Source organism: Equus asinus, chromosome 29, assembly GCF_041296235.1.
Source record: "Equus asinus isolate D_3611 breed Donkey chromosome 29, EquAss-T2T_v2, whole genome shotgun sequence".
NCBI lineage: Eukaryota > Metazoa > Chordata > Mammalia > Perissodactyla > Equidae > Equus > Equus asinus.
Genome location: NC_091818.1, coordinates 21,800,596 through 21,813,251, shown reverse-complemented (window position 1 = coordinate 21,813,251; position 12,656 = coordinate 21,800,596). Strand labels below are relative to the sequence as shown.

Genomic DNA, 12,656 nt, shown 5'->3' with positions numbered 1-12,656 from the left:
GATTAGCCCTGAGCTAACATCTGTGCCCATCTCCCTCTATTTTGTACGTGGGATGCCTGCCACAGCATGGCTTGATAAGCAGGGCATAGGTCCGCACCTGGGATAGTGACCACTGTTTTCCATTTTTGAAAGATGCTTTTCAACAAAAATAACACTGCATTGTCACATTCTTCTCCATCTCTTTAAGTAAAAACCTAGCAAAAAAGCACACTCTAATACTGCCTTCCAAAAATGAATATTGAATTCCTTTGTTAAGAAGTGCTCCCTGTTTAATTAGTCTCTTACTCAAATGAAGAAAACCAAACAAGAAAAAATAGGAATGTACAACAGCAAGGCATGCATGCCTCCTGGGCCCTGAATTTCTTGTCAGAGGGACAGAATAACCAGGCCACAGGCTATCCAGAGAGAAGCCTGGATGCTGTCCCGGCCAGCAGCCACCTTCTGTGTGGCCCAGAGTGAAGTATTTCTCAGCTTTTCCACCCATGAAATAAGGATCACACTAGCATACCCAAAACCCGAGTAATGGGAAAGGAATTTAATTAACTGTAATTGATTGCAAAGTACATCAAATTCCTGCAATGAAAAACCATATAACTCCCCATTACCACTTAGAAGAACTCTTTAACCAATTAAGGTGGATATGTGTGTGTGGATGTGTGTGTGAGAGTGTGTTTAATCAGTTTGCAAAAGATCTCTAAGGAACTGAGCACCACATAGGCAGTCTTTAACAAGGGTTTCAAGTCGGAAAATGTCCCTGCTGAGAATCCCCCTCCAGAGAGGAAATCTAAAAGATGTCAGCGAGGGAGCCCTGAGCAGCACTTGAGAAGCCTTGTGGGATTTCTGATGTGACTGTCTTTTAGATGTCACTCTGAAGTCCTGGTCACTACTAAGCTGGGGGAACCACAGAGCACCTTCACTTTCCACGCCATGAAAATTCTGAATTTGTGGACACAGAACAGAAGAATCACTAGCAAGATCCCTGGCTCACGTGAAAGGTGAAATCCACGTTAGGGTTTTACGAACTTGATCATACAGAATAAGTAAATTAGGCACTACCCCTCACCAATACATGGTGGGTCGGGGGAGAGGATAAATGTGTGAGGATACCCAGCTGTGATCACAAGCTGCCACTCAGCAGTCTTCTCCGCTGAGTGACAGGTGTTCAGATAACATCATCTTCCCCACAGAACTCCAAAATAGTGATGCCCCAACATCATATTCAAGGCTGACACTACAGTTGTGAATTCACGTTGCAAAGCCCATAGCCCTGGCGTTCACATCTAGCTCCTCACAGTTTTAGTGGAAGGAAACTGACTTCAAAAATAAACATTTTTCTCTTTTTGCTTCAAATTTTTCTTCCTTTAATTATCGCTTTTATCTACTAGCTAGTTGCATAAAATTACCAAATAAAATGTTACTTTAAGATTTCTTTTAAAAAAGCCCAATGAAGCAATTTGCTTATAAGACAGCAAAGTAAGACTTAAGGAAAGACTGCCAGTTTAACATCGGAATTTTGATCCAAAAAGACTGACTGAGGTGTACCAACTCGAGTGAGAGGTAGACACTTTTTGATTAGCTATTAACAGGTCACACTCAATCATGAATAAAAAGACAGAAACAGGCCCACTTGCTCCTCCTCAGTATCTCTCAGTATCATTCATTCACCTGCCTCCCAAAGCAGTAGCTTCATTTCTAATGAATAATTTGAGCTTCAGTCCTTTCTTTTCAACTATCACATGGGCATTTCCATTTTTCACTCTTTCCAACCTTAATCTGCTCCAAACCAAACCCTCCTCATAAACTGGCCTGCCTTCTTTCTTGGCCATTTCTTTACTGCTTCCAAGGACACTGTCCTACACACCCTCACTATCAACACAACCCCCTTGTCGCTGGCCTCCAGTCTCTTTCTGCTCTGATTCATTTTGAACACCACCTGCTGCTGGACTCGGCTTTCTCAGCCAGTGCTTTCATCCTTCTGCTCCCCAGCTGGACTCAGATCGAAATCCCAGGTGCAGAAATAGGCATCCCACAGGGAGGAAGTACACCTGGGGAAATGGCCCTGGGGATTAACCCTAGATTCCTCCATTATTGCAGCAAGTACCCAGGAATAAGACTGGCTGAATGAAGCACTTCAGAGTAGGGGCAGACGTCTCCAGACTTGCTAGCTAATATTAGCTGAGCCTGAAGGGGACGCCAGGACTGTATAGACATCTTATCCTCAAGTGACAGTCCTGGGAAATGCTACATGGGAGATAGAGCATGATTCTAGACCTAGTCTCTGAGATCCCTCCAAATTACCTAAAAGCTAACCAACCCTTTTCTCGGCATCCCTCTATAGTCTCTTCAATTTTCTCTTGGATTCCTGATCCTACGGTATTAAGTGCCATACCCAATCTACCTTCAATCCACATAGAAATGGATTCCAACAGGCTTTCAACTGTGGGTCCAGAAATTCATTCTTCAGTTTAAGGACACTTATGCTACTGTGTATGAAATGCAGATCTTCTAATAATTGTGACCTTTCAAGATTTTCTCTCACTTTACTAAAGAGTACCCACCTGTATTAATTTATAATGTTAAACTTGTGACTAATAAATCCATATTTCCAAACAAAAAACTCCTCCAACTCTCCTCCTATTTCACAAAGAGATTCTCACATACCTGATTTAGAAATGAGTGAAACCTGTATTTTTAGAGATTCACAGAATTAGTGTGGGGCATACACCTTAAGAAACCATCTCCCCCAACTGCTGGGATTGACCCAAAGCAAAACATTTTAATTGCAAGATTTTAAAGCAGCCCTGGCCAGGGGAGAAAATAATATCCACATACAGCAAGCAAATGCAGCAACAACGTAGTATATCTATAAGTAAAATGGGAGTAGGAAAAGGAGGAGAGAGAGGAGTAAGAGAAGATGGGGGAAGACGTCAACAGCAGAAAGAATGACTCTGGCTCTGAGGAAGGAAAAACTGCCCTCAAGGAGCTGAGACTGAAGAACAGCACAGTCTGGCCCCTGGAAAATCTTGTCCTCTCCCCATCACACCTTCTGAGCAGAGGGTGGAGAGGTAAGCCTGTGCTCACTAGCAAGACACCCTGCAAGATATAGAAATGAGTTTAATGTGGTCACTCCACTCAAGGAGTAGCCGATAAGACAGACAAGCTGAACCATAATGACAGCAGAAGGCAGAACCTAAGGGTAGATGAAAGGGGGTTTATGGCTTCATTTAGAATTAGGATACAAAGCCATCAGCTATGTGGGGAAAAAAATAAGTTGGAAGGTTGGTGAGTAAAAATGCAATGTATTCATTAGCTTAAAAATTAAATTGTGTTCTAAAAATCCAGGTTAAAAGAATATATACATATATAAAACTTGCAAGTTGAAATGAATGTATGTCAAAGCCAAATAATTAAATACAAACTCCTTTACTTACGTGCCAAGATCTGAGCTCATAGCTCTGGATAAATAATAAGCTATAGTTCACTGACCTATTTGGGTATTAATGAGCTCATCAAATTTTTTTCAACAATTACAGACATTGCTGTACTTGGAAAATGGTAAGTAGAAAGTCAGGTCAACATTAACATTTCTCTGATAGTTTAGGTTCACATTTAAGGCATAATGTTGTAAATTAAAATGTCAGGTGTATTTATTTTGAGATTACCTAGAGAGATTCAATTTTGCATTTCATATACTTTTAATATCCTTTCGTGTCTCCATATAAAACATTTATCTGTGTCAAAAATCCTGAAATCATTTGTAGATATACTTTTCCTTTTATTGGCTATGTTAAGAATATTTACCTGTGGGAACTATAATAATCCCAAGCAATTTACTGTCTGGCCAAAAGTATCACATTTGCACATGATTTATTGATGAATAACTTGTGCCAACTTAAGTAGCACTTCATCAATAAATGTTTCCCTAGCTGTTCTGGGACAGAAATAGTGCATCCCTTTTTGGCCGACATTCTATGGACTTATCCTAAATAGCTGAAAAACTCAACACAGTTATTCAATAATTAGACTATAATGAAAAACTCTCTTTGCCATGTTTACTAGGAGGATATTATTGAGGATGTCATTTACTACCTCACCCGCTGTCTGCCCCATTAAGTCCTCAGGGAGAAAATTCTTTCTGCTCTTAGCACCAGGATCAGTTACACTCATTGGCAACTATACTAACTCACTGGATTTCCCTCCTTTTATTGGTTGCTAGAAAACTTAAAGCAAAAGTTGAAGGCCATCTGGGCAAGTCAATAAGACTCCATGCCACAGGCTCTCTATAGTAATAATATGCAATGGAAATTATTATTATTGCCAACAGGTACTGAGTACTTTGTGCTAAGCAATTCCCATGTGTTAGATTTCATTTAATATTCATATAATCCTAGAATAGGAGAACTTTTACTTTGCCGTCTTGACCAATGAGGAAACTGTAGCTTAGAGAGGTCGGTCAACACTCCCAAGGCCAGTGAGCTGGTAAGGAGCAGAATCCCGACTCGACTGAAGTCTTTCCTGACATTGGAGATCATGCTTCTAACTGTTCAGTTATTCTGCCTTCTGGCCTATCTGATGCTTCTGACCCTTTGACTGTTTATTTCCTTTTACTAATTAAATAAAGTTAATAGACCAGAATTCACTGGATAAATACCAGGGATCTTCAAACCTTCTTCCAAAAGGCCATGTCCAAGCCTCAGTGCCTGTCTGGCTCTGAGCTACTTAAGTACTGGGTGGCAAAGTTCACCGCCAGTTTTTTCCCAGATGACATGCTCTTTACAAGTAGAGGATGGGAGATCATAGGCAGCTCTGTGGTTCAGTAAAGGTCTGCTGAGTCTGGACATTGCTGCTGTGTGTGTGCTGGGCTGGGCCACTAAATTATTGTATGCTTTGTACACAAAGATGCCTGCCAAGGGAGTATGCAGGACCATGGGGCCTCAACTCCAGCCTCTGCTCCACGCTAGTGTTTCCAAATTCCCCACAGATAGAATCTTCAATATTCTGAACAAGAAATCAGAATTCCCAGAAATTCTCAGGAATTCCTGAAATCATAAGTTATTCCATAGTTTTTCCTAAATTTTATTTACATATTCTTAAATAATAATGATGACCATAATAGTGAATCATTGCCATAATAATAAACAGTGAATCATTTTTTTCGTTAAAGATGCTAAAAATTTCAGAAGTTTTCTGTAAAAAAAAAAACTATATATATTGCAATAACATGTACAAATGATGTCCAACTGATATCTGGTAAAAGAAAATACTAAAAGAGGGAAACATTAACACAAAATAAAAGCCAAATAAAAGTCATTTTAAAAGTTGAAAGATGATATAAAAATATTTACTACTCATAAGATATTTTTAACATGAAATTTCAAAACATATAAAGCATTATTTCCCATAGTCTTGATATCTATTTCATGAAAAATATTCCAGACGTAAAAAAAGTTTCTTTCATTTTGCATTGACATTGATCAAATTGTTAAGAGGCTTCCAAAAGCACAGCCAAGGAGGGCATTAGGGTTTGCTTCATAGAAGCGTGTCTCCTTTTTGTTTTTTTTTTTATTGTGGTCATAATAGCTTATAACATTGTGAAATTTCAGTTTTACATTAATATTCGTCATACACCATCTAAGAGTGCCCCTTCAGCCCTTGTGCCCACCCTCCACCCCCCCTTCACCCTGGGAACCACTAAATTGTTCTCTTTGTCTGTAAGTTTGTTCATATTCCACATATGAGTGAAATCATACGGTGTTTGCTTTTCTCTGTTTGGCTTATTTTGCTTAACATGATGCCCTCAAGGTCCATCCATGTGGCTGCGAATGGGACAATTTTGTAACTTTTTATGGCTGAGTAGTATTCCATTGTATACATACACCACATCTTCTTCATCCAGTCACCAGTCGATGGGCACTTGGGTTGCTTCTACATCTTGGCTATTGTGAATAGTGCTGCAATGAACATAGGCGTGTATAAGTTTCTTTCTATTGTTGATTTCAAGTTCTTTGGATAAATACCCAGTAGTGGGATAGCTGGGTCATATGGTAGTTCTATTGTTAGTTTTTTGAGAAATCTCCATTCTGTTTCCACAGTGGCTGCACCAGTTTGCATTCCCACCAGCAGTGGATGAGGGTTCCCTTTTCTCCACAACCTCTCCAACATTCCTTGTTTTGTGTCTTGGTGATTATAGCCATTCTAGCAGGTATAAGCTGATATCTAAGTGTAGTTTGGATTTGCATTTCCCTGATGATTAGTGATGTTGAACATCTTCACATGTGTCTATTGGCCATCTGTATATCTTCTTTGGAAAAATGTCTGTTCATATCCTCTGCCCATTTTTTTTGATTGGGTACTTTGTTTTTTTGTAGTTCATTTGTGTGAGTTCTTTTTATGCTATGGAGATTAATCCCTTATCAGATATATGATTTGCAAATATTTTCTCCCACTTGTTGGGTTGTTTTTTCATTTTGATCTCGGTTTCCTTTGCCTTCCAGAGCTCTTTAGTCTGATGAAGTCCCACTTGTTTACTTTTTCTTTTGTTTCCCTTGTCTGAGTAGATACGGTATTCGAAAAGATCCATTTAAGTCTGATGTCAAAGAGCGTACTGCCTATATTTTCTTTCAGAATTTTATGGTTTCAGATCTTACCTTCAAGTCTTTGATCCATTTTGAGGCTATTTTTGTGTACAGAGAAAGATAACCGTCTACTTTCATTCTTTTTCATGGGGCTGTCCTGTTTTCCCAGCACCATTTATTGAAGAGACTTTCCTTTCTCCATTGTCTGTTATTGACTCCTTTGTCGAAGATTAGCTGTCCATAGATGTGTGGTTTTATTTCCGGGCTTTCAATTCTGTTCCATTGATACGTGTGTCTGTTTTTGTGCCAGTACCATGCTGTTTTGATTACTATAGCTTCGCAGTATATTTTGAAGTCAGAAATTGCTATGCCACCAACTTCATTCTTGTTTCTCAGGATTCCTTTGGTTATTTGGGTAATAGGTAAAAAATATTCTTTGAATATTTGGTAGAATTCTCCAGAGAAGCCATCTGGTCCTGGACATTTATTTTGGGGAGGTTTTTGATTACTATTTCAATCTCTTTACTCATGATTGGTCTATTCAGATTCTCTAATTCTTCTTGATTCAGTTTTGGGATGTTGTATGAGGTTAAGAATTTATCCATTTCTTCTAGATTGTTCAGTTTGTTGACAAATAATTTTTTATAATATTCTCTTATAATCTTTTGTATTTCTGTGGCATCCATTGTAATTTCTCCTCTTTCATCTCTAATTTTATTTTTTAGAGCCTTCTCTCTTTTTTTCTTAGTGAGTCTAGCTAAGGGTTTGTTGATTGTGTTTATCTTTTCAAAGAACCTGCTCTTTGTTTCATTGATCCTTTCTACAGTCTTTTTGTTTCAATTTCATTTATTTCTGCTCCAATTTTTATTATTTACCTCCTTCTGCTGAGTTTGGGCATTGTTTGTTCTTCTTTTTCTAATTCTGTTAAGTGTAGTTTAAGATTGTTTATTTGAGCTTTTTCTTGTTTGTTAGCGTGGGCTTGTATTGTTATAAATTGCCCTCTTAGGACCGTTTTTGCTGCATCCCACATGAGTTGGTATAGTGTGTTTTCATTCTCACTTGTCTCCAAATATTTTTTGATTTCTCCTTTTATTTCATTGATGACTGATTGATTGTTCAGTAGCATGTTGTTTAGTCTCCATATTTTTGTTCCTTTCCCAGATTTTTTCTTGTAGTTGATTTCTAATTTCATAGCATTATGGTCAGAAAAGATAGTAGATATGATTTCGATCTTCTTAAATTTATTGAGGTTTGCCTTGTTTCCCAATTATGGCCTATCCTTGAGAATATTCCATGTGTGCTTGAGAAGAATGTATATTCTGCTGTTTTTGGATGGAATGCTCCACATATATCTATTAAGTTCAACTGGTCTAGTTTTTCACTTAATTCCACTATCTCCTTGTTGACTTTTTGTCTGGATGATCTAACCATTGAAGTAAGTGGTGTGTTGAGGTCCCCTACTATTATTGTGTTGTTGGCAATATCTACTTTTAGGTTTGTTAATAGTTGCTTATCTACTTTGGTGCTCCTGTGTTGGGTGCATATATAAGTGTTATGTCTTCTTGGTGGAGTGTCCCTTTTATCATTATATACTGCCCCTCTATGTCTCTTTTTACCTGTTTTATCGTGAAGTATACTTTGTCAGATATAACTATTGCCATACTTATATACATACTTACATATATACACCTGCTATCTTTTGTTTGCCATTAACTTGGAGTACCATCTTCCATCCCTTCACTCTGAGCCTATGTTTGTCTTTAGAGCTGAGATGTGTTTCCTGGAGGCAGCATATTGTTGGGTATTGTTCGTTAATCCATCCTGCCACTCTGTGTTTGATTGGAGAATTCAGTCCATTTACATTTAGAGTGATTATTGATATACCGGGGCTTAATACTGCCAGATTATCCCACATTTTCCCATTCTTCTACATATCCTTTGTTTCTTATCCCATGTATATGGGGCAAACAATCTGATTAGATGGTTATCTATGTTGCTTTTCTTCATTTTCTCATTGTTTATTGTATATGTCTCTGTTCTAATTATTTGTTTAGTGGTTACCATTAAGTTCGTTTATAAAGTCTCAAAGATGAGATAGTCCATTTTCTGATCGCCTCTTATTTCCTTAGACTGTACTGATTCCATCCCTTTCCTCTTCTCCTTCTATGTTATTTTTGTCATATCTTATTCCATCTTGTGTTGTGAGTTTGTGGTTAAAATGATGAGATAATTTTTATTTTGGTGTTTTCCTTTTCTTTATCCTTTATGTAAGAGTTAAATGTTTACCAACCTGATCTGATGGAGAGCTGCTGATTTCTGATTGTTGCATACCTATTCATGTCCTTGCTCAGGGCTTTGTAGCTCTTTCCTGTTTTTTTTTTTTTTTTTCCTTTCAGGTATGAGGGCCTTCTTGAGGATTTCTTGTAGAGATCGTCTTGTGGTGTGAACTCTCTTAGCTTTTGTTTATCTGGGAAAGTTTTTATTTCTCGGTCATATCTGAAGGAGATTTTCACTAGATAGAGTATTCTTGGTTGAAAGTTTTTGTTTTCAGGATTTTAAAGGTATCATTCCATTCTCTCCTAGCCTGTAAGGTTTCCGCTGAGAAATTTACTGAAAGCCTGATAGGGGTTCCTTTGTAAGTTATTTTCTTCTGCCTTGCTGCCCTTAATGTTTTTTCTTTGTCATTGACTTTTGCCAGCTTTATTACTATATACCTTGCCGTAGGGCTTTTTACATTGACATATTGGGAGTGCTGGTAGCCTCTTTCACATGGATTTCCATGCCCTTCCCCAGGTTTTGGAAGTTCTCCACTATTATTTCTTTGAACAAGCTTTTTGCTCCATTCTCCTTCTCTTCCCCCTCTGGAATACCTATAATCCTTATGTTGCATTTCCTACTTGAGTCAGATATTTCTCTCAGAGCTTCTTAATTTCTTTTTAGTCTTAGTTCTCTCTTCTCCTCCCTCTGAAGCATTTCTATGGTATCGTCTTCTAACTTGCTAATTCAGTCTTCCATATTGTCAGCTTTGCTGTTTAGCGAGTCCAGATTTTTAAAATCTCACCCACTGTGTTTTTCATCTCCAACAATTCTGATTGGTTCTTCTTTATAGTTTCAATCTCTTTTGTCAAGAAGCTCCTGAATTCATTAATTTGTCTTCCTGAGTTTCTTGTAACTCATTGAGATTTTTTATGACAGCTATTTTGAATTCTGTGTCATTTAGGTCATGGATTTCTGTGTCTTCAGGGTTGGTTTCTGTGTACTTGTCATTGTCCTTCTGGTCTGGACATTTATACTTTCTCATGCTGCTTGATGGTGTGGATTTTGCTTCCACATGGTGTTATTATCTGGTCAGGGCTGCCACGTGCCTCCACTGGCTGGGGAACAGGCACCATGTATTCTGGGCCCAGCACGATCTGGGGCTCCCCAGCTCCAGCCACTGACTGCTTTTCTCACTATGCGACACTCTGGCCAATGGCAGATCTGGAGCTCTGGGCAGGTGGAGGGGTGCTCTCCTTCACCTGGCTTCCCCCAGCCTCCGCTTCTCTCTCTGTATGGAGCTCTGGTCAATTGCAGGACTGGAGTGCCAGGCGGGGTAAGGGGCATTTTCTTATATCTGCGTGCCTCCACCAATCGCTGCCTCTCTCTCCATGCTGTGCCTCAGGCAATCCTGGAGTTGGAGCGCTGGGCAAGGATGGGGTGCCTCTCCTCAGCTGTGCACCTCCCACAGCTAGCCCCTTTCTCTCTGTGCCACACTCTGGATGATCTTGGTGCTGGAGCACCAGGCAGGAGGGGATGCCTGTCCTCAGCTGTGCACCTCCCCCAGCCAGCCCCTCTCTCTCTGTGCTGTGCTCTGGGCAATCGTGGGGCTGGAGTGCCCAGTGGGATGGGGCACCTCCTCTCAGCTGCACACCTCCCCCAGACGGCCCCCTCTCTCTGTGCTGTGCTCCAAGTGATCGCGGGACTGGAGTGCTGGGTTGGGATGGGGTCCTTTCCTCAGCTGCACACCTCCCCTAGCCATGGCTCCTCTCTCTCTGCAGAACTCCTGCCAATCAGCTTCCACTTCCTCCAGAGGATGCAGCCCCATCACCACCTTCAGACATATGGCTGCATGCATCTCTCAGACATCTTTTGTGTTGTGTATAAGTCCTCTGTTGGTGTATGAATGTCCTTTTGGTTGTATTTTAGAGGGGAGAGTCCAAGGGAAGAGCTCACTCCACCATGATGCTGATGTCACTTCATTTCCTTTTTTAATGATGAAAATATTTTACCTGCTTGCCATTATTCTAGTTTGGCCATTGAAATCTATGTTGTTTTTGCTAATTCAGAATTTTTAGATCAGTTTCTGGTTTCACAATGAGCTGTTCCACAACACACATTCACATCTTTTTCTCTTTGCATTTCTTCTGTTAAATTACTTATAAAGACTAAATTGTACTACATAATATATACAATATAGTGACTATCCAAACACTGAAAAAATGCCAGCAAACATTATTGGGTACATCCAAATAACATAACATTCAGATGTCTTAGCAAGCTTGACATACATAGAATCACAGGTCGAAATTTCAAATTTAATGACTAATTTTGCCTCCAAAATTTGCTATTTCTTGGAACACCACTAATAGGACTTATATAAGGTACACTATGCATATAAACTTAACAGTATTTATTTGTGCAAGAATGACTCACCATTAGTAGCAGACACATATTGAAAGCATAGCAACAGCTCTGAGCAAGGCTGACTGATTAGACCAGGACCACTTTCTCCTATTCACTCCTGTCTCAATGCCTAGAAATGCCTACCTTCACCTTTGACTCCACTGTCAGCATTTACTTTTATTTTTTCTTTTTTTAACTTTATTGAAGAATTAATGACAAATATAATAGTATATATTTAAAGTGTACAATGTGATGATTCAATATACATATACATTGTGGAATGATAACCAAGATCAAGATAATCAATGGCTCTTGCTTTCCATGATGTCAGTAGATTCCTTGGAACCAATAATGTCTTTACAATGATTATTAAATTTTAATTCTCAAAGGAGAATTAGAATAATTTTTCCTGTTTTCCCAATTTCTTGACTAATTTTTCTTGGGGTTCAGGATTCAGGAAAATATATTTTTTTCCCTGAGAAATGCTGGGAATTGCAGCTGTGGCAGAGTCCATCGAGGAAGGGGGCATAGTTTTCTTGCAAGAAAACCTCTTTTGGCTCACTTAGGCATACAAAGCTGTGTCCATGCAGAGGGCCTTTGTCAAATTCACAAATATGTGCATATAAGCTATTTTACCAGTCCACTGGGGGTGACCTCAAAGGCACAGAAAAACCACCCTTTAGCAATTTAGGAGTCACATAAATATCTTTAAATATACAAAACCACTGACAAATGCCCTTGGTTGATTTGACCAGAGACCTGGAAAAGCAAGAGGCCAATATGAGGTAAGTCAAAATGTTGTTTTCACAAGTATTTCTGGACTACAGCTTTAGACACAGCCTAGACATTATCAATATCAGCTATCCAATATCAGAAATCAATATTAATTTGGGTTGTGGTAAATCATTTTCCTTGCCCCATCCCCCCATCCAAGTTCTTAAATACAACATTCTATGAGCCAATTATTATGTAAAATTGTTCTCACACACATTATCTTACTTAACAGAGTAATGGAAATGGACCAATACATATTATAAGCACCTACAATGTATCAGACACTATGCCACATGTTTCAAATGTGTTTTCTCAATCCCTAAAATAATCCTATAGGACAGGTATTAATTTTATTCCATGGGTTGAGAAAAATAAGGCTCAAAACCATAACTTTTCAACAGCCACACTGCTAGTAAGTGACACAATCTAAAATTTAGGATAAGTCCAACTTCAAAAATCCATGCTCTTTCCACCACACCATAATGCAAATCATAAAATGGCAGCAAGTCAAAATATGTGGTGGCTGCCATGGCCCACTGACCACTCACCAACCACGGGAGAGTGCTGGCACCAGGTAGCCTCAGGCTGCTCCATGAGGACTAACGTTGCCATCCTCAGGGTAATAAGACCTTCCCCTATGCACAC

General features: G+C 39.2%; 1 protein-coding gene across 2 annotated transcripts in view; it reads right to left on the bottom strand.

The window, feature by feature from the left end:
- Window positions 1–12,656, bottom strand: part of ODAD2 (outer dynein arm docking complex subunit 2) — a 187,137-nt gene that overhangs the window by 136,973 nt on the left and 37,508 nt on the right. The gene's annotated exons all lie outside the window — the stretch shown is intronic.